This window comes from Bufo bufo, chromosome 8 (assembly GCF_905171765.1).
Source record: "Bufo bufo chromosome 8, aBufBuf1.1, whole genome shotgun sequence".
NCBI lineage: Eukaryota > Metazoa > Chordata > Amphibia > Anura > Bufonidae > Bufo > Bufo bufo.
In genome coordinates this window covers 214,682,507-214,709,920 of record NC_053396.1, presented here as the reverse complement: position 1 = coordinate 214,709,920, position 27,414 = coordinate 214,682,507, and the positions used below count along the sequence as shown (strand labels likewise).

At 42.0% G+C, this 27,414-nt stretch overlaps 1 protein-coding gene across 4 annotated transcripts in view; it reads right to left on the bottom strand.

Annotated features, from left to right (window-relative positions):
- DIAPH2 (diaphanous related formin 2) overlaps nucleotides 1-27,414 on the bottom strand; it is a 1,253,176-nt gene that overhangs the window by 1,151,654 nt on the left and 74,108 nt on the right. The window lies entirely within an intron of this gene.

The window sequence follows — 27,414 nt, the reverse complement described above, 5'->3', positions numbered from 1 at the left end:
GGCGCGTGATGTCAGTGAGGAAGCGCTGCCGCCTGCACTGCCTGTTATTGGAGCGGAGTGTAAGGTAGTAAAGAGATGAGCGCTGATTAAAAGTTAGGTTACTACAGGATACGGATTACAGTTTATAAATGCATACTCCTGTGAGTGGCGGAGAGGGGGGATCTGTGGATGACACAGATAGCATAAGATGCTATATACGGCATCCCCATAATAGTGTCATCCACAGATTCCCAATAACAGTGCCAACCACAGATCCCCCATAATAATGTCATCCAAAGAACCCCCATAACAGTGTCATCCATAGATCCCCCATAACAGTGTCATCCATAGATCCCCCATAATAGTGTCATCCACAGATCCTCCATGACAGTGTCATTCACAGATTTCCCATAACAGTGTCATTCACAGATCCCCATAACAGTGACTGGAGCAGACCTGCTGATAAACACACCTAGGGCACCACCAGTCAAGGTAAAAACTTACAGTTGTCAAAAATGTAATGTAATGTAATGTAGGGGGGGTCACCAAGAATATCTAGAACATGTAAAATTAGCTGGTCAAGTAAAATGTTGCATGCAACAATCAATAAATAGGTGGCCGACAAAAAAGGGGCGGGTCAATGGGCTGAGTCTAGGGGGCGGCAAATTTAGCTTTCGCCTAGGGTGGCAAAAATCCTTGCACCAGTCCTGCCAAGACATTATTTATTCCTGTAGAGAGATAACGAATATTCTAATCAACTGAAAAATTAGGAGAAATTGAAATTAACCTACATTAAATAAAAAAGAAAACAAAACAAAAGGGCTTCATTTCTGAATTCAGCAATTAAAATACAAGGTGGCAAAGATTCTACAATCATGAACAACAGTACTAGAGTATAATGATGACGCTACATACAAAACTATTATTACTACAATACTGCACCCTATCTACATGAACTACTATAATACTGCTCCTATGTACAAGAATATAATTACTATAATACTGCCTCCTATGTACAAGAATATAACTACTATAATACTGCTCCTATGTACAAGAATATAACTACTATAATACTGCCTCCTATGTACAAGAATATAACTACTATAATACTGCTCCTATGTACAAGAATATAATTACTATAATACTGCCTCCTATGTACAAGAATATAACTACTATAATACTGCCTGCTATGTACAAGAATATAACTACTATAATACTGCTCCTATGTACAAGAATATAACTACTATAATACTGCCTCCTATGTACAAGAATATAACTACTATAATACTGCTCCTATGTACAAGAATATAATTACTATAATACTGCCTCCTATGTACAAGAATATAACTACTATAATACTGCCTCCTATGTACAAGAATATAACTACTATAATACTGCTCCTATGTACAAGAATATAACTACTATAATACTTCTGCTATGTACAAGACTATAACTACTATAATACTGCTCCTATGTACAAGAATATAACTACTATAATACTGCCTCCTATGTACAAGAATATAACTATAATACTGCTCCTATGTACAAAAAAAAACTACTATAATACTGCACCTATGTACAAGAATATAACTACTATAATACTGCTCCTATGTACAAGAATATAACTACTATAATATTGCTCCTATGTACAAGAATATAACTGCTATAATACGGTATCCTATGTACAAGAATATAACTGCTATAATACTGCCTCCTATGTACAAGAATATAACTACTATAATACTGCCTCCTATGCACAAGAATAAAACTACTATAATACTGCATCCTATGTACAAGAATATAACTACTATAATACTGCCTCCTATGTACAAGAATAAAACTACTATAATACTGCCTCCTATGTACAAGAATAAAACTACTATAATACTGCCTCCTATGTACAGGAATATAACTACTATAATACTGCCTCCTATGTACAAGAATATAACTACTATAATACTGCTCCTATGTACAAGAATATAACTACTATAATACTGACCCCTATGTACAATAATATAACTACTATAATACTGACCCCTATGTACAAGAATATAACTACTATAATACTGCCTCCTATGTGCAAGAATAAACGTACTATAATACTGCTCTTATTTACTCCTATGTACAAGAATAAAACTACTATAATACTGCCCCCTATGTACAAGAATAAAACTACTATAATACTGCCTCCTATGTACAGGAATATAACTACTATAATACTGCCTCCTATGTACAAGAATATAACTACTATAATACTGCTCCTATGTACAAGAATATAACTACTATAATACTGACCCCTATGTACAATAATATAACTACTATAATACTGACCCCTATGTACAAGAATATAACTACTATAATACTGCCTCCTATGTGCAAGAATAAACGTACTATAATACTGCTCTTATTTACTAGAATATAACTACTATTATACTGCTCCTATGTACAAGAATATAACTACTATAATACTGCTCCTATGTGCAAGAATATAACTACTAGAATACTGCCTCCTATGTAAAAGAATATAACTACTATAATACTGCCTCCTATGTACAGGAATATAACTACTATAATACTGCCTCCTATGTGCAAGAATATAACTACTATAATTCTGCTCCTATGTACAAGAATATAACTACTATAATACTGCTCCTATGTACAAGAATATAAGTACTATAATACTACTCCTATGTGCAAGAATATAACTACTATAATACTGCTCCTATGTACAAGAATATAACTACTATAATACTGCTCCTATGTACAAGAATATAACTACTATAATACTGCTCCTATGTACAAGAATATAACTACTATAATACTGCTCCTATGTACAAGAATATAACTACTATAATACTGCTCTTATGTACAAGAATATAACTACTATAATACTGCTCCTATGTACAGGAATATAACTACTATAATACTGCTCCTAAGTACACGAATATAACTACTATAATACTGCTATGTACAAGAATATAATTACTATAATACTGCTCCTATGTACAAGAATATAACTACTATAATACTGCTCCTATGTACAAGAATATAACTACTATATTACTGCTCCTATGTACAAGAATATAACTACTATAATAATGTATCCTATGTACAAGAATATAACTGCTATAATACTGCTCCTATGTACAAGAATATAACTACTATAATATTGCTCCTATGTACAAGAATATAACTGCTATAATACTGCCTCCTATGTACAAGAATAACTGCTATAATACTGCTCCTATGTACAAGAATATAACTACTATAATACTGCTCCTATGTACAAGAATATGACTACTATAATACTGCCTCCTATGTACAAGAATATAACTACTATAATACTGCCTCCTATGTACAAGAATAAAACTACTATAATACTGCCTCCTATGTACAAGAATAAAACTACTATAATACTGCCTCCTATGTACAGGAATATAACTACTATAATACTGCCTCCTATGTGCAAGAATATAACTACTATAATACTGCCTCCTATGTACAGGAATATAACTACTATAATCCTGTCTCCTATGTGCAAGAATATACCTACTATAATCCTGCCTCCTATGTGCAAGAATATAACTACTATAATACTGCTCCTATGTAAGAGTATTTAACTACTATAATACTGCTCCTATGTACAAGAATATAACTACTATAATACTGCTCCTATGTACAGGAATATAACTACTATAATCCTGCTACTATGTACAAGAATATAACTACTATAATACTGCTCCTATGTACAAGAATATAATTACTATAATACTGCTCCTATGTACAAGAATATAACTACTATAATACTGCTCCTATGTACAAGAATATAACTACTATAATACTGCTCCTATGTACAAGAATATAACTACTATAATGCTGCTCCTATGTACAAGAATATAACTACTATAATACTGCTATGTACAAGAATATAATTACTATAATACTGCTCCTATGTACAAGAATATAACTACTATAATACTGCTCCTATGTACAAGAATATAACTACTATAATACTGCTCCTATGTACAAGAATATAACTACTATAATACTGCTCCTATGTACACGAATATAACTACTATAATACTGCTATGTACAAGAATATAATTACTATAATACTGCTCCTATGTACAAGAATATAACTACTATACTACTGCTCCTATGTACAAGAATATAACTACTATAATACTGCTCCTATGTACAGGAATATAACTACTATAATACTGACTCCTATGTACAGGAATATAACTACTATAATACTGACCCCTATGTACAATAATATAACTACTATAATACTGACCCCTATGTACAAGAATATAACTACTATAATACTGCCTCCTATGTGCAAGAATAAACGTACTATAATACTGCTCTTATTTACTAGAATATAACTACTATTATACTGCTCCTATGTACAAGAATATAACTACTATAATACTGCTCCTATGTGCAAGAATATAACTACTAGAATACTGCCTCCTATGTAAAAGAATATAACTACTATAATACTGCCTCCTATGTACAGGAATATAACTACTATAATACTGCCTCCTATGTGCAAGAATATAACTACTATAATTCTGCTCCTATGTACAAGAATATAACTACTATAATACTGCTCCTATGTACAAGAATATAAGTACTATAATACTACTCCTATGTGCAAGAATATAACTACTATAATACTGCTCCTATGTACAAGAATATAACTACTATAATACTGCTCCTATGTACAAGAATATAACTACTATAATACTGCTCCTATGTACAAGAATATAACTACTATAATACTGCTCCTATGTACAAGAATATAACTACTATAATACTGCTCTTATGTACAAGAATATAACTACTATAATACTGCTCCTATGTACAGGAATATAACTACTATAATACTGCTCCTAAGTACACGAATATAACTACTATAATACTGCTATGTACAAGAATATAATTACTATAATACTGCTCCTATGTACAAGAATATAACTACTATAATACTGCTCCTATGTACAAGAATATAACTACTATATTACTGCTCCTATGTACAAGAATATAACTACTATAATACTGCTCCTATGTGCAAGAATATAACTACTATAATACTGCCTCCTATGTACAAGAATATAACTAATATAATACTGCTCCTATGTACAAGAATATAACTACTATAATACTGCCTCCTATGTACAAGAATATAACTACTATAATACTGCTCCTATGTACAAGAATATAACTACTATAATACTGCCTCCTATGTGCAAGAATAAACGTACTATAATACTGCTCCTATGTACAAGAATATAACTACTATAATACTGCTCCTCTGTGCAAGAATATAACTACTATAATACTGCCTCCTATGTACAAGAATATAACTACTATAATACTGCTCCTATGTACAAGAATATAAGTACTACAATACTACTCCTATGTGCAAGAATATAACTACTATAATACTGCCTCCTATGTACAAGAATATAACTACTATAATACTGCCTCCTATGTACAAGAATATAACTACTATAATACTGCTCCTATGTACAAGAATATAACTACTATAATACTGCTCCTATGTACAAGAATATAACTACTATAATACTGCTCCTATGTACAAGAATATAACTACTATAATACTGCTCCTATGTACAAGAATATAACTACTATAATACTTCTCCTATGTACAAGAATATAACTACTATAATACTGCCTCCTATGTACAAGAATATAACTACTATAATACTGCCTCCTATGTACAAGAATATAACTACTATAATACTGCTCCTATGTACAAGAATATAACTACTATAATACTGCTCCTATGTACAAGAATATAACTACTATAATACTGCTCCTATGTACAGGAATATAACTACTATAATACTGCTCCTATGTACACGAATATAACTACTATAATACTGCTATGTACAAGAATATAATTACTATAATACTGCTCCTATGTACAAGAATATAACTACTATAATACTGCTCCTATGTACAAGAATATAACTACTATATTACTGCTCCTATGTACAAGAATATAACTACTATAATACTGCTCCTATGTGCAAGAATATAACTACTATAATACTGCCTCCTATGTACAAGAATATAACTACTATAATACTGCTCCTATGTACAAGAATATAACTACTATAATACTGCCTCCTATGTACAAGAATATAACTACTATAATACTGCTCCTATGTACAAGAATATAACTACTATAATACTGCCTCCTATGTGCAAGAATAAACGTACTATAATACTGCTCTTATTTACTAGAATATAACTACTATAATACTGCTCCTATGTACAAGAATATAACTACTATAATACTGCTCCTCTGTGCAAGAATATAACTACTATAATACTGCTCCTATGTACAAGAATATAACTACTATAATACTGCCTCCTATGTACAAGAATATAACTACTATAATACTGCTCCTATGTACAAGAATATAACTACTATAATACTGCTCCTATGTACAAGAATATAACTACTATAATACTGCTCCTATGTACAAGAATATAACTACTATAATACTGCTCCTATGTACAAGAATATAACTACTATAATACTGCTCCTATGTACAAGAATATAACTACTATAATACTGCCTCCTATGTACAAGAATATAACTACTATAATACTGCCTCCTATGTACAAGAATATAACTACTATAATACTGCTCCTATGTACAAGAATATAACTACTATAATACTGCTCCTATGTACAGGAATATAACTACTATAATACTGCTCCTATGTACACGAATATAACTACTATAATACTGCTATGTACAAGAATATAATTACTATAATACTGCTCCTATGTACAAGAATATAACTACTATAATACTGCTCCTATGTACAAGAATATAACTACTATAATACTGCTCCTATGTGCAAGAATATAACTACTATAATACTGCCTCCTATGTACAAGAATATAACTACTATAATACTGCTCCTATGTGCAATAATATAACTACTATAATACTGCTCCTATGTACAAGAATATAACTACTATAATACTCCTCCTATGTACAAGAATATAACTACTATAATACTGCCTCCTATGTACAAGAATATAACTACTATAATACTCCTCCTATGTACAAGAATATAACTACTATAATACTGCTCCTATGTGCAAGAATATAACTACTATAATACTGCCTCCTATGTACAAGAATATAACTACTATAATACTGCCTCCTATGTACAAGAATATAACTACTATAATACTGCTCCTATGTGCAAGAATATAACTACTATAATACTGCCTCCTATGTACAAGAATATAACTACTATAATACTGCTCCTATGTACAAGAATATAACTACTATAATACTGCTCCTATGTACAAGAATATAACTACTATAATACTGCTTCTATGTACAAGAATATAACTACTATAATACTCCTCCTATATACAAGAATATAACTACTATAATACTGCCTTCTATGTACAAGAATATAACCACTATAATACTGCTCCTATGTACACGAATATAACTACTATAATACTGCTCCTATATACAAGAATATAACTACTATAATCCTGCTCCTATGTACAAGAATATAACTACTATAATACTGCTCCTATGTACAGGAATATAACTACTATAATACTGCTCCTATGTACAAGAATATAGCTACTAGGGGGGCGGAGTCTGACTGCTGGCCTGAACAGACGCATGTAAGAGAAGCTCCTCTACATGCATTCCAGCATCCTGGTTTATATTGCACCATAACTCATCAAATTATGGGGAAAGTTGGCAGATACCTCCCTAAAGATAAGACCGACTCTCCGAAGCCGGACAGAGGTTCATCAGATATGGAGAAATACTTGCAAAAGAAGACCTCCGGTGCTGTGTGTGAGGCAGCTAAGATGGCTCCACATGAACCAGACGACTGGTCACAGGAAGCTGAAAGTGCCACTAGAGATCTAGAGGAAGGGCTGCAACCGGCAGGCATAGCCCCTATATCACAGAAATTTCTCCAACAGGCTCTCTCAGCAGCTATTGCCCCAGTACTAAATGAGCTCCAGGAGATAAAAGTAGATATCAAGCAAATAGGGCACCGAGTGGAGACGCTGGAGGGGAATCAAGCAGCCATAATTTCCTTTGCACGCACGCTAGGAGATAATACAGCAGCTTGCATGGATTCCCTGGATAATGCCTTCTCACTCATCGAGGACCAGGAGAACCGCAGCAGGCGGAAAAATATTCGGCTGCGCGGTCTCCCAGAGCAGTTCCAGCACGAGGATTTACCTGAAGCAGCGGCGGCCATCTTTGCCAGTCTCCTGGGAGCAGAGAGCACGGAAGGAATTGAAATAGAGCGCATCCATCGGTCACTCAGACCAAAGCCAAAAGAGGGTGAAAACCCTAGGGATGTCATCTGTGGCCTGCTGAAATACACAGATACAGCTGCCATACTGAGAGCGGCCAGAGAAAAGAAAAACCTCACTCATGAGGGCGCTACGATCCTGCTGTTTCAGGACTTGGCGCCAACGACGCTAAACAAAAGGAGAGCCCTCCGACCCCTGACGGACCATCTGAGGCACATCAAGATCCCATATAAATGGTTATTTCCTTTTGGTCTTACGTTTGCGGTCGGGGGCAGAAGATGCACCATCCGGGTTCCAGGAGACCTAGCCGCAGCTTGGGAGCTACTCCAGACCGATCCGTTAGACATTCCGTCCTGGCTGCCATCGTCTGAGGTCGGAGTCCCATTGCCGGACCTGCCAGGAGTACAGAGATGGTCCAAAGCAATGCCAAGAAGGAAGATTGGCCCTAGATCCAGGGACACATGAATAATGTGACTTAAGTGCTTGCCTTAAATTCACACTTGTTTAAGCCGTGAGTAATATATTGAGCTGAGGCGAATATATATATCTGTTTTATCAGTCCTACAAGTATTACTATGTTCTGTATATTTGCTGACAGGATGAGGTGATGTGTGTTAACCAGATATATATGATCCGGTCACGCTCCTGTCTCGCTCCGGTTATACATGTCCCCATATATGTGGTCAAAATGTATACAAGCTTGTATAATGAGTTATGTCATCCAGATTCTTAATTGTACTGCACCAGGTTAGCTGGATCTGCTGGTTACCTATGTTCTGTACAAGATCTGTAGGTCCCCCCCATATATCTCACATCAGGGGTAAACTAGCGCAGTCCTGGTGTCAGCGCATTAGCTGGGTGGACGGCATACTGACTGTGTGCTCCTTGTTAGGAGTTGTCAGATGTACCCACTCCAAGTTCTGTTATGTGGCCATGTTCCTAAGTTCTGTAAGGAATAATGGCCGGGTTCAGTTATACTCAGTTATGTACAGTTTTCAATCTCTTGTGCACAATATATTGGGCTGCTGTAGGAGGGTTATGCACACATAAATGATGTCGCTGATTAAATGTACATCCTTTAACGTAAGGGGGTTCAATACTCCGCAAAAAAGATCACAAGTCATTCGTTTGCTACGGAAGTACCGCACAGACATATGCTTTTTTCAAGAGCTGCACTTCAGAACCACGAATGTCCCCACACTGCAGAAGGGATACTTTAATAATTGGTTCCTGAGCACTTTTGACAAAGCCAAAAGAGGGGTTGGTATTGCCATAGCAAAACGTATACCTTTTAAGATGACAGCCACCCAGACAGATGCTGAAGGTAGATTCATCTTGGTGAAAGGGCTAATAGGCACCCAACCTGTAACCTTAGCGAGTTTATATAGTCCCAACAGAGGTCAGAAAGAATGGATCTCTAAGACAATGCAGGTACTTAAGGCTTTTGCTGAGGGGATCTGTATTGTAGGTGGAGACCTTAATGTGGCTCTGAATCCCAGTATTGATACCTCGGACGGATCCACTCAGCAAACACAGAGGACCTTGGGCTGCATTAATGCTCATATTGCTGATGCTAACTTAACTGATGCCTGGCGTCTGACGCATCCCGCAGACAGGGATTACACCTTTTACTCTGCTGCACATAATGTCTACAAAAGACTAGATTATCTTCTGATATCAAATTCTTGCATAGACATGGTGGAGCAGACGGTGATCGACCCTATCACTATTTCTGATCATGCCCCTGTATCGATGGTTATACATATTGCCAGTCTACCCTCCCAGTGTAGGCAGTGGAGACTGAATGAAACCTTACTGGATAGAAGAGAGGCAGTAGAGGCCTTATCAAAGAAGCTGTCATGGTATTTTGCAGAAAACCTAACTCCAGAGGTTTCCCAGACTATAGTGTGGGAGGCGCATAAATCTGTCATGAGAGGAGAACTCATAGCCCTGGGGTGTAAAATTAAAAGGGAGAGACAGCAAACACTTCATTCCTTACTCAAGCAGATTGCAGATCTTGAAGCCACTCATAAGAGGTCTAAAGCTCTGAAAATACAGCAAGAACTCCTCCTCCTGAGAACGAAACTGAAGGACCATCTAAACATTTGTCACGCCAAAGCGTATCAATATGCGCAGTTTCGGTTTTTTTCTCATGGGGACAGAGGTTCGAAGCTGATGTCATCGCTTATAAAACAACGGAAAGATTCTATGTTTATCCCCAGCATAAAAGCTTCGGATGGCAAATTACTACATAGAACTATAGACATAGCAAAGGAATTTAAAAATTTCTATCAGGAGCTCTATGGGTTAGATAAAAGCTCTATTAGCACAGACCCAATAGCAAATTCTATGATAGAGGATTTTCTGTCTAACTTAAATTTGCCTCAACTTAGTAGTGAAGAGGGGTCCTCACTGATTGCTCCGGTAACAGAGGAAGAAGTAGGGAAAGTGCTGAAATCAATGCCCTTGGGAAAATGCCCAGGACCGGACGGAATTCCGGTAGGATATTACAAGAAATTTGCGGATATTTTATGTCCTCATCTCACAAATTGGTGCAACTCTCTCCTTACAGGTGGGCATCTTCCTGCTCAATCTTTAGAAGCTAATGTGACTATCCTGCCTAAACCTGGGAAAGACCACACGCTCTGCGGGAGTTACAGGCCCATATCTCTTCTGAACGTCGACGTAAAGGTTTGGGCCAAAATCTTGGCTACCAGACTTAGTTCCTTCCTTCCCAAACTGATCCACCCTGACCAAGCTGGTTTTGTACCAGGAAGGGAGGGGAACCATAACTCCTGCAGAGTCGTCACGGCAATCCAGTGGGCTAAGAAGCATAGTACTCCACTAATCCTTTTAAGTGTAGATGCGGAGAAGGCCTTCGACCGGGTTAAATGGAGCTTCATGGAGAGAACATTGCAGAGGTTTGGTATCCCTGATCAATTTCAGAAAGCCATTATGACTCTCTACACCAATCCGAGTGCTAAAATCAGAGTAAACGGCACCCTTTCACCTTCCTTTCCCATCTATAATGGCACCCGGCAAGGTTGTCCATTATCTCCTGCGCTATATATTTTAGTGATGGAGACCCTTCTCCAAGCCATTAGAGACCACCCTGGTATAAGAGGGGTTAGGGCCAAGAAAGACACAATTGAATATATTAACGTCGCCTATGCAGACGACCTCTTGGTGATGGTGTCCAACCCGGTCGAGGCCTTCCCGCATCTCCTCTCCTTATTTGAACTGTTCGGTGCAGTCTCTAATTACAAGGTAAATTACACTAAGTCGGAGGTTATGAATATTACAGCATCATCAAAAAGTGTATCTTCCCTCAAAGCTACAACACCTTTTATTTGGCAGACTTCTCACATCACCTACCTGGGAATTAATATCCCGTCTAAACTGGAAAACATTTTCCAGCTGAATTATACCCCCCTTTTGTCCGATATACAAAGATTATTAGGATCTCTCCGCATCCCTTACACCTCCTGGATGGGGAGGAAGAATCTGCTGAAGGCCTTTGTGTTACCTAAGATATTATATGTCATGCAGATGCTGCCTGTCTTCCTTCCCTCCTCCTTTTTCACGCAGATCCGGAGATTATTTTCTACATATCTGTGGGGGGGGAGGGGAGCCAGGATAGCATATAATAGATTGATTCTGAGGAAGACTCAGGGTGGGTTTGCACTGCCGGATGTTCAGTTATACTATAGGGCGATCCACCTTAGACGCTGGATGCAATTACATGCTTCTAACTGCTCAACGTTGGGTGGTGCCTTGGAGTTACTCCAACTCTCTCAACCACAAAGAGCAGCATTGTGGGGTCTGACTACCACATCTCTGCATAACCATACACTACTTAAAGGCACAAGTATGGTGATTAAGCAACTTAACAAAGATCGCGGATTGTTGGGTGCCCCCTCACTAGTCATGCCAGCAGAATTGGCCCCCTTTGCAGCAAGACCTACATTAGCAAGCACTTCCCCAGCGTGGAGTTCCCTGAGGGAGTTCACTATCAAAGAGTTTTTGGATGCTGCTCTAGGCAGTTTACCAGCTGACCATCCCATTCACCTAGCCATGCAGTCCTCTAACTTTCTGAGCTTGGCTGACTTTAAGGCAGTTAGTAAGACTCTAATAGATAAACAGATTCTTAAACAGGATCAAACATGGTTCGAGAAAATCCTGTCCTCCAGCTCGCCACACAGTAGATTGATCTCCCTATTCTATTTAGGCCTAAACGTACCCAAAGCTAATGACACTCCTCTGTTCCTGAAAACCTGGGAGTCAGAATTAAATAGGTCCTTCACTGAGACGGAGGTTCTTAGATTATATGCACACTCACACGGCTTCTCCAGGTGCGTCAAGGTACAAGAGCACTCTTTTAAAGTACTCACCCAATGGTATATGACACCGAAACAGTTGTTCCTCAGGGGTTTGAGTCCCAGTGATCAATGCTGGAGATGTAAAGATGGTGTGGGTACACTTTCACATATCTTTTGGTCCTGTCCGCTGATACAGCCGTTTTGGGCGACGGTATCTAAGGCCATTAACTCTATTATACACAAGAAGATAACTTTGTCTCCTGAGTTGGTCCTTCTATGGTTACCCACCAAAGATCTTTCCCCTTCTAAGAATAGCTTAGCCACTCAACTGATTCAAGCGGCAAGGTTGATCATTCCACAAAGGTGGCTGAGTGTAGATCCCCCCACTTTAACCCATTGGATGAATAAGGTAGATCATATACAGCGCCTGGAGGAACTAGCCAGCTGGGAGAGTAGATCTCATGAGAAGCATGCTAAAATGTGGAACCCTTGGTTGCGTTATCGCTTGTCACAAACATCAGCTACTCAATAAAGGTCACCTGACCCTTACGATCTGAACTACTTCATTTTACCTCCAACACCAGATTGCCTTATACTTTTACAAGATGAGCTTAGAGATTTACGTTACGGTTATGAATATTCTTTGTGAGGCCGTTGCCTTGCTGTTCACCAATTAGATAAATTGTCCCTGTAAACCATGTGACCGACACAAGTACACACTAATGTATGTCCAAGGCGTGTCCCCACAAGGATCAACTAGGGCCTATCATATGGATGTTATGCTGTATTATCTTTGCCTCATGCTATATCTCTGGTCTGTTTAATTGCATTATTAATACTGCCTAGACATGTTTGGGGGATGTGCCTATCCACCCTGGTGAAGCAACGGTACATTCTTTTTGCCTTATCACTATGATGCAAGGTCACTGGTGTAACAACTTTTTGCTACTTTTCAATAAAAAGAAAATTGTCAAGAATATAGCTACTATAATTCCATCCCTACAGACTAGAATATGTGAAATGTGAAAGGTCACAGAGTACAGAGAAGTGTTGGGTAATGAGAACAAATGTAGAATGAGAAATCAGAGGAAATTGAACAATCAGAGATATAAAGTAACGTCATTTTGCTCAGAGTTGCTCGGGTTCAGCTCGTTGTAAATATCCCTGAAATCCAATGTAGCTATAAACAGACACAGCGTCCCATTAAAAGTAATGGGAAAAGAATAGGCTCATTAGTGTATGGAGGAGCTGCACATCATGACATGCTAATGATGAGATAATTAACATGTCAGAGTACAGCTAGCGATCCATAAGCGTGTGCTGCAGCAGAGATGGCGGTGGGTGAGATGTGCGTCCTTGATCTGTTGACTCTTACTTTTTTAAACATTTATTCCATTTGCGTCGTCGTTCACGTCTTAAACTTATGGATAAATTACAGCTGGAGAAACGCTTTCCTTTCTTTATGGGTTACTCTTCATACATAGTTTTGTAGCTTTTTTTTACATTTAGGAAAAAACACATCAAACAACATAATTGTAAGAAACGTGCCGTCCCTTTAATGAGGTTCATTACAGAAGCCTCGCTGCTGAACTGCCATATTCCGGGAAATAGGAATGCTCTATTCTTCAATGTTGAGCTCACTCTTCACTGCTGTGTACACTGCCTGTCCAAAAAAAAGCCACCAAACAAAAGCCTTTAGCTTTGATTACGGCACACATTCGCTGTGGCATTGTTTCGATAAGCTTCTGCAATGTCACAAGATTTATTTCCATCCAGTGTTGCATAAAATTTTCACCAAGATCTTGCATTGATGATGGTAGAGTCTGACCGCTGCGCAAAGCCTTCTCCAGCATATTCCAAAGATTCTCAATGGGGTTAAGGTCTGGACTCTGTGGTGGCCAATTCATGGGTGACAATGATGTCTCCTGCTCCCTGAACCAATCTTTCACAATTTGAGCCTGATGAACCCTGGCATTGTCATCTTGGAATATGCCCGTGCCATCAGGGAAGAACAAATCCATTGATGGAATAACCTGGTCCTTCAGTATGTTCAGGTAGTCGCTGACCTCATTCTTGGAGCACATACTGTGGCTGAACGTAGACCTGACCAACTGCAGCAACCCCAGATCATAGCACTGCCCCCACAGGCTGGTACAGTAGGCACTAGGCATGATGGGTGCATCACTTCATCTGCCTCTCTTCTTACCCTGATGCGCCCATCACTCTGGAACAGGGTAAATCTGGACTCATCAGACCACATCACCTTCTTCCATTGCTCCAGAGTCTAATCTTTATGCTCCCTAGCAAATTGAAGCCTTTTTTCTGGTTTGCCTCACTGATTAGTGGTTTTCTTACGGCTACACAGCTGTTCAGTCCCAATCCCTTGAGTTCCCTTCACATTGTGCGTGTGGAAATGCTCTTACTTTCACTATTAAACATAGCCCTTAGTTCTACTGTTGTTTTTCTTCGATTTGATTTACCTAATCGCCGATCACGATCATTCAGGATTTTTCCCGCCACATTTCTTCCTCGAATACGATGGGTCCGCACTATCCTTCCAGTTTTTAATAATGCGTTGGACAGTTCTTATCTCCAGAAGGATATAAATACTCTAGAGAGAGTTCAGAGAAGAGCTACTAAACTAGTACATGGATTGCAGGATAAAACTTACCAGGAAAGGTTAAAGGACCTTAACATGTATAGCTTGGAAGAAAGACGAGACAGAGGGGATATGATAGAAACTGCTAAATACATAAAGGGAATCAACTCGGTAAAGGAGGAGAGCATATTTAAAAGAAGAAAAACTACCACAAGAGGACACAGTTTTAAATTAGAGGGGCAAAGGTTTAAAAGTAATATAAGGAAGTATTACTTTACTGAGAGAGTAGTGGATGCATGGAACAGCCTTCCTGCAGAAGTGGTAGCTGCAAATACAGTGGAGGAGTTTAAGCATGCATGGGATAGGCATAAGGCCATCCTTCATATAAGATAGGGCCAGGGGCTATTAATAGGATTCAGTATATTGGGCAGACTAGATGGGCCAAATGGTTCTTATCTGCTGACACATTCTATGTTTCTATGTTCTTAACCCAATTTCAGTAGTTTCTGCAATCTCCTTAGATGTTTTCTCTGCTTGATGATGCCAATGATTTGACCCTTCTCAAACAGACTAACATCTTTTCCACAACCACGAGATGTGTCATTCGACATGGTTGTTTAAGAAATGAGAAGCAACTCATTGCACCAGTCGGGGTTAAATAACTTGTTGCTGAAAGATAATCGCCCATGCAGTAATTATCCAATAGGAGGCTCATACCTATCTGCTTAGTTAAATCCAGGTGGTGACTTTTATTTTGGACAGGCAGTGTACTTTAGCCCCTTAAGGACCCATGTACTTCATGAGGTCTGCGGGGCTCTGGGGGAAGATCGGGGTGGAATCGCAGCACCATGGCTGCTCTAACCAGCAGGCAGCCATGCCAGGTAAGGGCAGCATGGTGCCGATCCGTCCCCCTGCAGTTCCAAGCGCTGCGATTGGCCGATCAATGAGACCGGCACATCGCAGCGCAGGAAGTTGTTAGAAGCTGTGGGGCGGATCGGGACGAGGTCAGGGGCCGGTGGCTGGTGCTGAACTGGTCAGCATCAGTCACATCCGAGGTGAGGCAGGGGACACCAGTGTTTTGGGTCCCCTGCCAGCGCTGCGATTGGCTAGAACAACGCTCCAGCCATTGGCAGCGCTATAGCTGCACAGGAAGAGGCTGAACTTCCCTGCATGCAGCCGTTCTAGCTGGTGACTGCATACAGAGAGGTTCTGTGCCTTTCTGTGCTGCCGTGGCTTGCTGGGACTTGTGGTGTACCACCATTGCAAATTTAACCCTTTTACTGCTGAAAAGAAGAAAGAAGAAGAAGATCTGGAATAGCTGCACAGATATTTTTTTTTTCATTGGCAGCTGTTCCAGATCACTCCATCCCTGTCCCTTCCCAGCCCCCCCATCCTTTTTTTTACGGATGCGATTTTGTCCGTGCACTTTTTTGGGTCTTTTTTTTTTTTTTTTTACCATTTTCCAGATCTGCATCACTTTTTCTGCATGCGAGCTGTGACTGCCAAGTGCTTTTCAGTGCATACCTGCCTGATCAGCTCCTGGGATTATTTGTAAAGATTTTTTTTGCCAATTTTTCATTTTTTTTTTTGTTAAAAAAGAAGTACTGGTAGTTAGGGCTTTATATAAATATATATATATATAGAGAGAGAGTTCTATATTTCTATATAAACGTTAGGCAATATAGGAGTTCTGACATTTCCTACCAGACTCCAATTTACAGTCAGACCATGACCTGGAAGCGATTTAATTCAATCCGAAAATTCCTACACTACAATGACAATTCACAGTGCCCACCCCAAAAAGACCCAACATTTGACCGACTGTTCAAGGTTAGGCCTGTCATTGACCACTTCAGCAACAAGTTTGCTGAGGTGTACAACCCAGAGAAAAATGTCAGTGTAGACGATTCCCTATTATTGTTGAAAGGGAGGGTTAGATTCCGTCAGTACCTGCATAGCTAACAGGCAAGGTATGGCATAAAAATATACAAACTCTGAGAGTGGCTCCGGGTACACCCACAAGTTCCGCCTTTACAAAGAAAAAGATTCCAGGATAGAACCCCCTGAATGCCCCCCCGTCCTAGGAGTTAGTAGGATGATTGTGTGGGAATTACTGCACCCACTGCTGGATAAGGGTTACCACCTCTATGTGGATAACTATTATACCAGCATACCCCTATTCAGGTCCCTAACTGCCAGGGGTACTGTGGCTTGCTGCACAGTACGCAAAAATCAGAGAGGACTCCCTAGATCCCTGGTAGTGCAACCACTGAGAATGGGCAAAAGCAGGGCTCTCCGCAATGAGAATATTCTGGTGGTTAAGTCCAAGGACAAGAGGGACGTCCTTGTACTGACCACCATGCACACTAGCGCCAGCTCCCCTGCCCTTGTATGAGGTACCACTACCACTGTCAGCAAGCCAGACTGCATCCTTGATTACAACAGGCACATGGGAGGGGTGGATCTTGCAGATTAACTCATGAAGCCCTACAGTGCCACACGAAAAACCAAAGTGTGGTACAAAAAGCTGGCCGTACACATTGTACAGATGCCAATCTACAATGCGCACGTGCTATTTCAATCTTCAGGCCACCGAGGAACTTTCCTTCAGTTCAGAGAGGTGATTATCAAGGCCCTAATTTATCAAACCCAGGCAGGGGAGGGTCCCAGTACTTCTGGAAGTCATGGTGCCCGTGTCATATCAGGGCAACATTTTCCAGGTCAAGTCCCCCAGATATCAAGGAAGGGAAGGACCCAAAAAAATGCAGGGTTGTGTCACAAAAGAGGGATAAGGAAAGACACCATTTACCAATGCGAAACCTGCCCTGAAAAACCTGGCCTGTGCATGCAAGACTGCTTCAAAATCTACCATTCTTCTGTGGAATATTAATTTAATGTCATCCTTTTATGCTCCCTGTAATATTTCCACTTTATAACTGATTTAGTCCATCTTGCTTGCTATATGCACTACATATTCTTTTCTGTGAGACACCTGTTTGCTAAAAAGTACCCTTTCCACCACTTAAAATGTTCATACGGGGGTGCTGTTTCCAAAATGGGTAACTTCTTGGAGTTTTTCATTTCTAGGGACCTCAGGAAATTTTTTAAATGTGACATGGCAGCTAAAATCCATGTCCGCCAATTCAGCCCTGCAAAAAACATATTTTGCACTTTGCCTGTAGCAGCCTGCTGTGCGCCAATATAGCAGGTTAAGAGCACATATGGGGTGTTCGCAAAATGGGGAGGAAGCGGGGAACATGTACTGGGGTGCATTTTCTCCTTTAAAGGGTTTCTGTCACCCGACAAAACTCTTTTTTTTTTTTTTGGATAGTTATATTCCTTATAGCGCGATATAGGAGAATATAATAGTCTTACTTACTTTCATGCGGCCGATTCTTTATAAAACGAAGTTTTATAATATGTAAATGAGGGCTCTACCAGCAAGTAGGGCGTCTACTTGCTGGTAGCCGCAGCAGCAATCCGCCCCCTCGCCGTGTTGATTGACAGGGCCAGCCGGGATCTCCTCCTCCGACCAGCCCTGTCGGCGTTTCAAAAATCGCGCGCCCGTGTTGAATCTGCGCAGGCGCTCTGAGATGAGGAGGCTCGTCTCCTCAGAACTCCCTCAGTGCGCCTGTGCCGATGACGTCTCCTCTTTCGGTGATGTCATCGGCGCAGGCGCACTGAGGAGACGAGCCTCCTCATCTCAGAGCGCCTGCGCCGAATGACCAGAGGCGCGCGATTTTTGAATTACTGACAGGGCCGGCCGGAGGAGGGGATCACGGCTGGCCCTGTCAATCAACACGGCGAGGGGGCGGATTGCTGCTGCGGCTACCAGCAAGTAGACGCCCTACTTGCTGGTAGAGCCCTCATTTACATATTATAAAACTTCGTTTTATAAAGAATCGGCCGCATGAAAGTAAGACTATTAGATTCCTTATAGGGCGATATAGGAGAATATAACTATCCAAAAAAAAAAATATGAGTTTTGTGGGCTGACAGAAACCCTTTAACCCCTTGTGTAAGTGAAAAATTGGGGTCTGCTAGTAATTTTTCATTTTTACAAATGTGTGCTTTAAAAATGCTCCTCTCAAGTAATTCTGCCTTCGGTGAGACACCGGTTTGCTAAAAAGTACCCTTTCCACCACTTAAAATGTTAGTACGGGGGTGCTCTTTCCAAAATGGGGTCACTTCTTGGGGTTTTTTATTTCTGGGGACCTCAGGAATTTATTTAATGCGACATGGCAGCTAAAATCCATGTCTGCCAATTCAGGTCAGCAAAATTCATATTTAGCTGTTTGACTCTAGAGCCCTGCCGTGCGGCCATACATAATTTTCTGAGCACATATGGGGTGTTGGCGTATTCAGGGAGAAAATGGGGAACAAAATGTGTGGTTTATTTTGTCCTGTTTTACCTTGTGAAAGTGTAAAATGTGGGTATAAAGCAACTTTTTCTGTTAAAAATTTAAATTTTTCATTTTCACAGATAAGCGTTTCCTAATTCTGTGAAATGCCTGATGGGTCAAAGTGCTCACTACACACCTTGAAATATTCCTTGAGGGGTATAGTTTCTGTAATGGGGTGACTTTTTGGGGGTTTCCACTCTAGGGTCACCTCAGGGTGTGTTCAGTTGCAAGATGGGGCCTGTCAATTATTCCTGAGAAATCTGCCTTTCAGAAGCCATTAGGTGCTCCTTTCCTTCTGACCCCTGTGGCACGCCCATATAGCAGTATACAAGCACATATGGGGTATTGCCTTAATCAGGAGAAAATGGGTAATAAATTAGGGGGTGCATTTTTTCCAATTCCCCCTTGAGAAAGTGAAACATTTGGGCCTAAAATCCATTTTTCTGGAAAAAATTAAAATTTTTCACTTTCACAGACAATTCCATTAATCACCTTTGAGGACAAAGTTCTCACTACACATCTTGAAATGTTCCTTGAGGGGTGTAGTTTCCAGACTGGGGTCACTTTTGGGGGGTTTCCACTCTAGGCTTACCTCAGGGTGTCTTCATATGCGAAATAGCTCCCTAAAGCCAATCCTGCAAACTCTGTCCTCCAAAAGCCCTATGGCGCTACTTCCCTTTTGAACCCTGCCATGCGCCCATAAATCATTTTTTGAGCACATATGTGGTGTTGGCGTATTCGGGGGGGAATGGGGAACAAAATGAGGGGTGCGTTTTTTCCTGTTTTCCCTTGTAAAAGTGTAAAACGTAGGTGTAAAGCAACTTTTTTCTGCAAAAACATTTTCACAGCTAAGCGTTTCCTAATTCTGTGAAACGCCCGATGGGTCTAAGTGCTCACTACACACCTTTAAATATTCCTTGAGGGGTGTAGTTTCCGGAATGGGGTAACTTTTTGAGTGTTTCCACTCTAGGGCCACCTCAGGGTGTCTTCATATGCGACATAGCTCCCAATTACTATTCCAGCTAAATCTACTCTCCAAAAGCCATATGGTGCTCCTTCCTCTCTGAAGCCTGCTCTGTGCCCATACATCAGTTTTTGAGCACATATGGGGTGTTTCTGTAAACTCCAGATTCAGGGTAATAGATTTTAAGCTTTGTTTGGTGGTTAACCCTTGATGTGTTGCAGAAAAAATAGATTAAAATTTTAAGTCTGCAAAAAAAAGTGACATTTTTTAATTTCATTTTCATTTAATTGTCGTGGGGCACCTAAAGGGTTAACAAAGTTAGTAAAATCAGTTTTGAATAGCTTGAGGGGTGTAGTTTTTAAAATGGGGTGATTTATGGGTGGTTTCTAATATGTAAGTCCCCAGAAAGTGACTTCATAACTGAACTAGTCATGAAAAAATTGGGGTTTGGAAATGTTCTTAAATATTTTAAGACCTGCTTCTAAACTTCTAAGCCTTCTAACGTCTCAAAAAAATAAAATGTAATTTTCAAAATGATCCAAACATGAAGTAGACATATGGGGAATGTAAAGTAATTACTATTCTTGGAGGTATTACTATCTATTATAAAAGTACCGAAATTGAAATTTGCAAATTTGCTAATTTTTGATTTTTTTTTATAAATAAAAATGACATTTTTTGTCTCCATTTTACCACCGTCTTGAAGTACAATATGTGACGAGAAAACAATCTCAGAATAGCATGGATATGTAAAAAGAGTTTTAGGCTGGTTTCACACGGGCGTTGCGGGAAAAGGTGCGGGTGCATTGCAGGAACATGCGCGATTTTTCCTGTAATGCGTTTTGCACGCGCGTGATAAAAATCAGCATGTTTGGTACCCAAACCCGAACTTCTTCATAGAAGTTCGGGCTTGGGATCGGTGTTCTGTAGATTGTATTATTTCCCCTTATAACATGGTTATAAGGGAAAATAATAGCATTCTGAATACAGTATGCATAGTACAATAGCGCTGGAGGGGTTAAAAATGAAATAAAAAATAATTTAACTCACCTTAATCCACTTGATCGCACAGCCGGCATCTCTTCTGTCTTCTTCTTTGCTGTGCACAGGAATAGGACCTTTGATGATGTCACTGTGCTCATCACATGGTCCAATCACTTGGTTCATCACCATGGTGAGGGACCATGTGATTGGATCATGTGATGTGACGTCACCACAGGTCCTTAGCCGGCAGCTCAACATTACAGAAGAAGACAGAGATCCGCAACTACGCGATCAAGTAGACTCGGTGAGTTCATTTTTTTTATTTTTAACCGCTCCATCTCTATTTTACTTTGCATTCTGTATTCAGAATGCTTTTATTTTCCCTTATAACCATGTTATAAGGGAAAATAATACAGATCGGGTCCCCAGCCCGATCGTCACCTAGCAACCATGCGTGAAAATCGCACCGCGTCCGCACTTGCTCGGGCCCTATTCTCTTCTATGGGGCCTGTGTTGCGTGAAAAACATAGAATATAGAGCATGCTGCGATTTTCACTCAACGCACAAGTGATGCGTGAAAATCACCGCTTATGTGCACAGCCCCATAGAAATGAATGGGTCAGGATTCAGTGCGGGTGCAATGCGATCAACTCACGCATTGCACCCGCGCGGAATACTCGCCCGTGTGAAAGGGGCCTTAAAGTTTTTACCACATAAAGAGACATGTCAGATTTGCTAAAAATGGCCTGGCCCTTAAGGTGAAAAATAGCAGGGTCCTTAAGGGGTTAAAGGCGGTATTACATTCTGCCAGATGATCGCCAATGAGCATTCGTAGTAATACTGCGATGATCTCACAATGTAATACTGCCGCCAATTGTCCGATGAACGAGCAAATGCTCGTTCTTCGGGCAGTCGTGGTCTTTCAGTATGCTGAAAGATCATGATTTGGCAGCTGAAGATCGTACTGACTAATCACGATTTGCCACAAGCAAACCACTAGTCAGCATGGGGGGGGGGAGCGATGGCGTAGAGATCGCTGCATGTAATAGCAGCTGTGTCCATTTCTAGCGAGCAGGCAATTTCTGAGAAGAAACTGCTCCCTGCCAACGATCGCCTGTATGACTCTATAACTACTGCTTATATTCTATATAAATTTAACTACTATAATACTGCTCCTATGTACAAGAATATAACTACTATAATACTGCCTCCTATGAACAAGAATATAACTACTATAATACTGCTCCTATGTACATGAATATAACTACTATAATACTGCCTCCTATGTTCAGGAATATAACTACTATAATAGTAGTTATAATAGTAGTATAATACTGTTCCTATGTACAAGACTATAACTACTATAATACTTCTCCTATGTACAAGAATATAAATACTATAATACTGCCCCCTATGTACAAGAATATAACTACTATAATACTGCTCCTATGTACAAGAATATAACTACTATAATACTGTGCCTATGTACAAGAATATAACTACTATAATACTGGCCCCTGTGTACAAGAATATAACTACTATAATACTGCCTCCTATGTACAAGAATATAACTACTATAATACTGCCTTCTATGTACAGGAATATAAGTAGCTTAAGGCTGACATGTCAGCCTGCATTTGTGGGAGGGGCGTAGGCGCACTTAAAAGGAGGCACGCCCTCTCCTCATTTGCGTGCGTTTTCGGTACCTTCCCGCCACGAACGTTACGCCCCTCACAACAGCGTCGCTCGACAGGTAAGTAAGTCCCGTCATAGTGCCTCCGGTCCTCCGTCTTCCGCACTTGACGGTCGGGTAAGTTCTTTTATATTCACTGCCGTCACTCACCCTCCACGCCGCGGCGCTCCATTCCAGGCGTCTCCCTCACGGCCGACCTCCGCTTCCGGAGCAAGCATACAGGGGGGGGGGTCGCGTGGGGCGCCGGGCGTGAGGTCCGCCGCGGCGTCCTGGTTGCCCGGCAACAACGTGTCCTCCTCTCGCACCCACAAGGCACGGCTGCCTCCCGGGCGTGCCGCGTGGCGTCTCCGTTGCCCGGCAACACCGTGGGGGTCCTCCCCCCTGCGGTCACGTGATTCGGCCTGCCCGGGCTCGCTCTCTCCCTGGTTTCCGGTCTGCGTTCCTGTCGCATCGCCGGTGCTTCCCTTGCCCGGCACACACGCTGGGGGCGGGGTGGTACCGGTGGTGCGGTGGGGGGGGGGCGCGGCTCCATGGGAGTGTTCGGGCGGGATGTGAGTCACGTGATGGGCTCCCCTTCTCGGCTCTCACGTCGGTCCGGCCCATTCATCCAGGGGATAGGTCCGTCCGGAGCCGGGGCCGCCCAGGGGTGCCGCTTCCACTCCACCGCAGCTGCTAGCCGGCGACTGTTAAGTTAAAAAAAAAAAACACATTTAAATCTTGAAAGGCACCCGGGTCTCAGGCGCTGCTGAGGTCTGCGCAATCACCAGGAATGTCAGACTGTGTCTGTCATCCTAGTCCTAGTACCATTCTCCTCCCTTGACACAATCAAATCATTAAATCACGTACATATGTCAAGTTATTGGCGGGCGCGTTCTGGTCTGCATATTCTCCCCTTCACGTCATCAATTGTTTTGCAGACCCCGGGTGCAGCATCACTCTAGCGGCTCTCGTCAGCCAGGTTGCTCTCATTGGTGCCGTCTGATCCAACCATCGCTCTTCCACTTCGCCACATCCACGGATATTTCCGGTAACTGCTGCTCTTCCCGCACACTTGCCGTGTCTCAGTCCACGCTGCAATGCAACTTCCAAACCCTCGTCACCCGCGTCAGGGTCACTTCCTAGTCACCGGGTCGTCTCCAGTCACGGCCCAGATCACGTCCCGTCCATTTCACCATGTTTGCTTCACTATCTTGTCGGTCGATAGCACGCTGTCGCTGTTACGTGTCGGGCCTAGGTGTCGATGGTCGATTCTCGCCTCTTGCCATCCACGGCCTGTTCCGCCCGGGCGTTCGCTCCGTCTTCCCCATTGGCCTGACACTTTCAGATTCATGTGTTGTTGACCTTTCAGCCTAGCACGCTCCAGGTTTACGTTCACGTCCCACCATGTCGGGTGCCTGCCACGGTTCAGTCTCACGTTTTTTTGTTCAATGTATTATCTGTCGCCCGTCACGTTCAAGCTCACGTCATCTTTTGTTGCCAGTCACGCTGCAAGCGGCTCACATATTGCAATGTATCATTTGTTGCCTGTTACGTTTCAGGCTTACGCTTTCATTTATCTGTTGCCTGTTACGTTTCAGGCTTACGTTTTCATTTATCTGTTGCCTGTTACGTTTCAGGCTTACGTTTCTAATATATCATGTTGCCTGTTACGTTTCAGGCTTACGTATCCACTGTACCACGACTGTTGCCTGTTACGTTTCAGGCTTACGTTTTTTCTCATCTGTTGCCTGTTACGTTTCAGGCTTACGTTTCTAACATACCATGTTTGTTGCCTTTTGCTCTTCAGGCTTACGTTCTAATATATCATGACTGTTGCCTGTTTATGTTTCAGGCTTACGTTTCTACTGTACCATGACTGTTGCCTGTTACGTTTCAGGCTTACGTTTCTCTTTTTCATCTGTTGCCCGTTATGCTTCGGGCTTACGTTTATAGCATTTCATCCGTTACCTGTTACAGATCAGGTTCACGCTGTTAATTACTATTTTCTGTCGCTTCAGACTCGATTCTTTTCCTACGGTACGATCCCAGGTTTGATGTTCTATTTTATGTTTTTTAAACCCCCTGTCGGAAGCCACGTCCTTGTAGCTCTTACGTCATTTCACGCCTTAGTCTGGTAAGGTCCTCCACAGTAGCACCCGTTTCACAGCACTAGGCACTCGCCCGCTCTAGTTTTCTGTTACCACCATTCACGGCTCGGGTGTCGCCTTCGTATAATGCGGGGCCTCCAGCTCAGCTATTAATTTTGTTTGTCACCTCGCAGCCGCAGTATGTCGCATATTTCGGACATCGAGGAAGCCCTATCCATTCCTGAGACACCCGCATCCGAGCGGCCCAGCTCCTCATCACTAAGGAGTTGGACAATTGCGAAGTTAATTGCGGAACTCAACAGGAGAGGGATCCAACACCCCGCTTCCGCCCGGAAAGCAGAATTATATAGACTGCTCATGGCTTAACCAGCGGCCCCGGACTTGGAGCAAGTCTCCATGTCCACTTTGCAAGTGTCTCTGACACAGTTACATGCCATGATGAACACCATTGCCTCCTCAGTCTCGGACGTGCAGTCCAGACTCCTGGCCGTCGAGTCCCACCAGGGGCTGGCATCCGAACGTTCCGCCTCACCTTTGCCTGTAGCCTCCACTGCAGGGCTCGTTCCCCCAGGTAGGGTCCTTTGCGCACCCGAGGTAGCTCCAGCCCACTTCATCCCCAGCAACATCAAAAAGGATATTTTAGAGGGCAAGGACATCAATCTGGCATCCATCCTGATAGCTACCCACGACACGGTAGAGAGCAAAACTATAGCTTGCGGCGACATGTCCATCGTCCTCAAAGCTAGGGATCCCCGCCTAAACAAAAAATTAACCATCACGGAGTTCGTCCTCGCGTTTAGTTTATTCAGGGATGTCATCTGCTCTGTCCATCCTGAGAGGCGGGAGGAGTTGGACACGTACCTTTACAGGGTCACGGACTTGGGCCACAAGTACGGTGGGCAGGCATTCTACGATTACCATCGCTCCTTTTCAGCAAAAGCCGCCGCCTCACTGGTCCAATTCCAGCACATCACGAACTGGGCGGCCATGGACATTTCGCGGGCCTCAGGGCCCCGGCGTGTGCATCATGCCAGTCCATCGCCCACTCCGCTGATTGGTGCCCCAATACAGGTCCCTCCACTTCCCAGGGCAGATCCCTTCGCAGTAGCTCCGGGTCCCTCCAACGGCCTGGCTCAGCCACGGACAAACTAGGTCGGCCAATAGTCTTCCTGGGCAACAGCCAGGTGTGTAATAATTTTAATCAGGAGGCTTGTTACTACAACAAATGCAGGGCCCTTCATGTGTGCGCAGGCTGTTTCAGGGCTCACCCGCAGACGGCGTGTCCACAAAGAGCAAGGCCATCCTGACTAAACGGGGTCAATGTGGTTCTGCTAGAATCCCTGTTGCGCAAGCATCACAGCCCTCAGTTGGTACAGTTCCTGATTTCCGGGTTCACCATCGGGTTCCACACGGGTCTGGTAGCTCTCCCACAAGCCTCTTGGGAAGGGCCCAATCTGCTGTCCGCAACCAGGGATCCCGAGCCGGTGGGGACTCTGATCAGGTCAGAATTGGAGAAGGGGTTTCTCATCGGCCCCTTTCCCTTCATACCATTCGTCTCATCTATGACTTGTCGGCACCTCATGGCTCCAGGACACCCAGTGTCGGGATTCGAACCCGTGACCAGCCACATCCCAGGCGGTAGCCCTGCTTACTAGGCTACCGTCCTCTCTGGACATTCCTCCCTGAAGCCTATTAGTTAACCTCAGTCTTGCCTAGCCTTGCTCATTACCCTTGATTCCCCACACCTGGTACTTCCCTTTATAGTCCAGCCCCTTGCACTCCAGTTTGCTGATTATTGAGCTCCTGAGCCTTGATCAAGCTTCTCCTCATCTGTTGCTCTTGCTACTGCTGGAAGTCCACTGCTGACCAGGAATTGCCTACCGACTACTCTTCTGCCTTATCCCTACCTACTGAACTGCTACCACCGTTGCCATCCGGATTGTCTGACCACGCTTACTGCCGCCTGCCCTGACCCACCGCCTGCCTACTGACTACTCTTCTGCCTTATCCCTACCTACTGAACTGCTACCACCG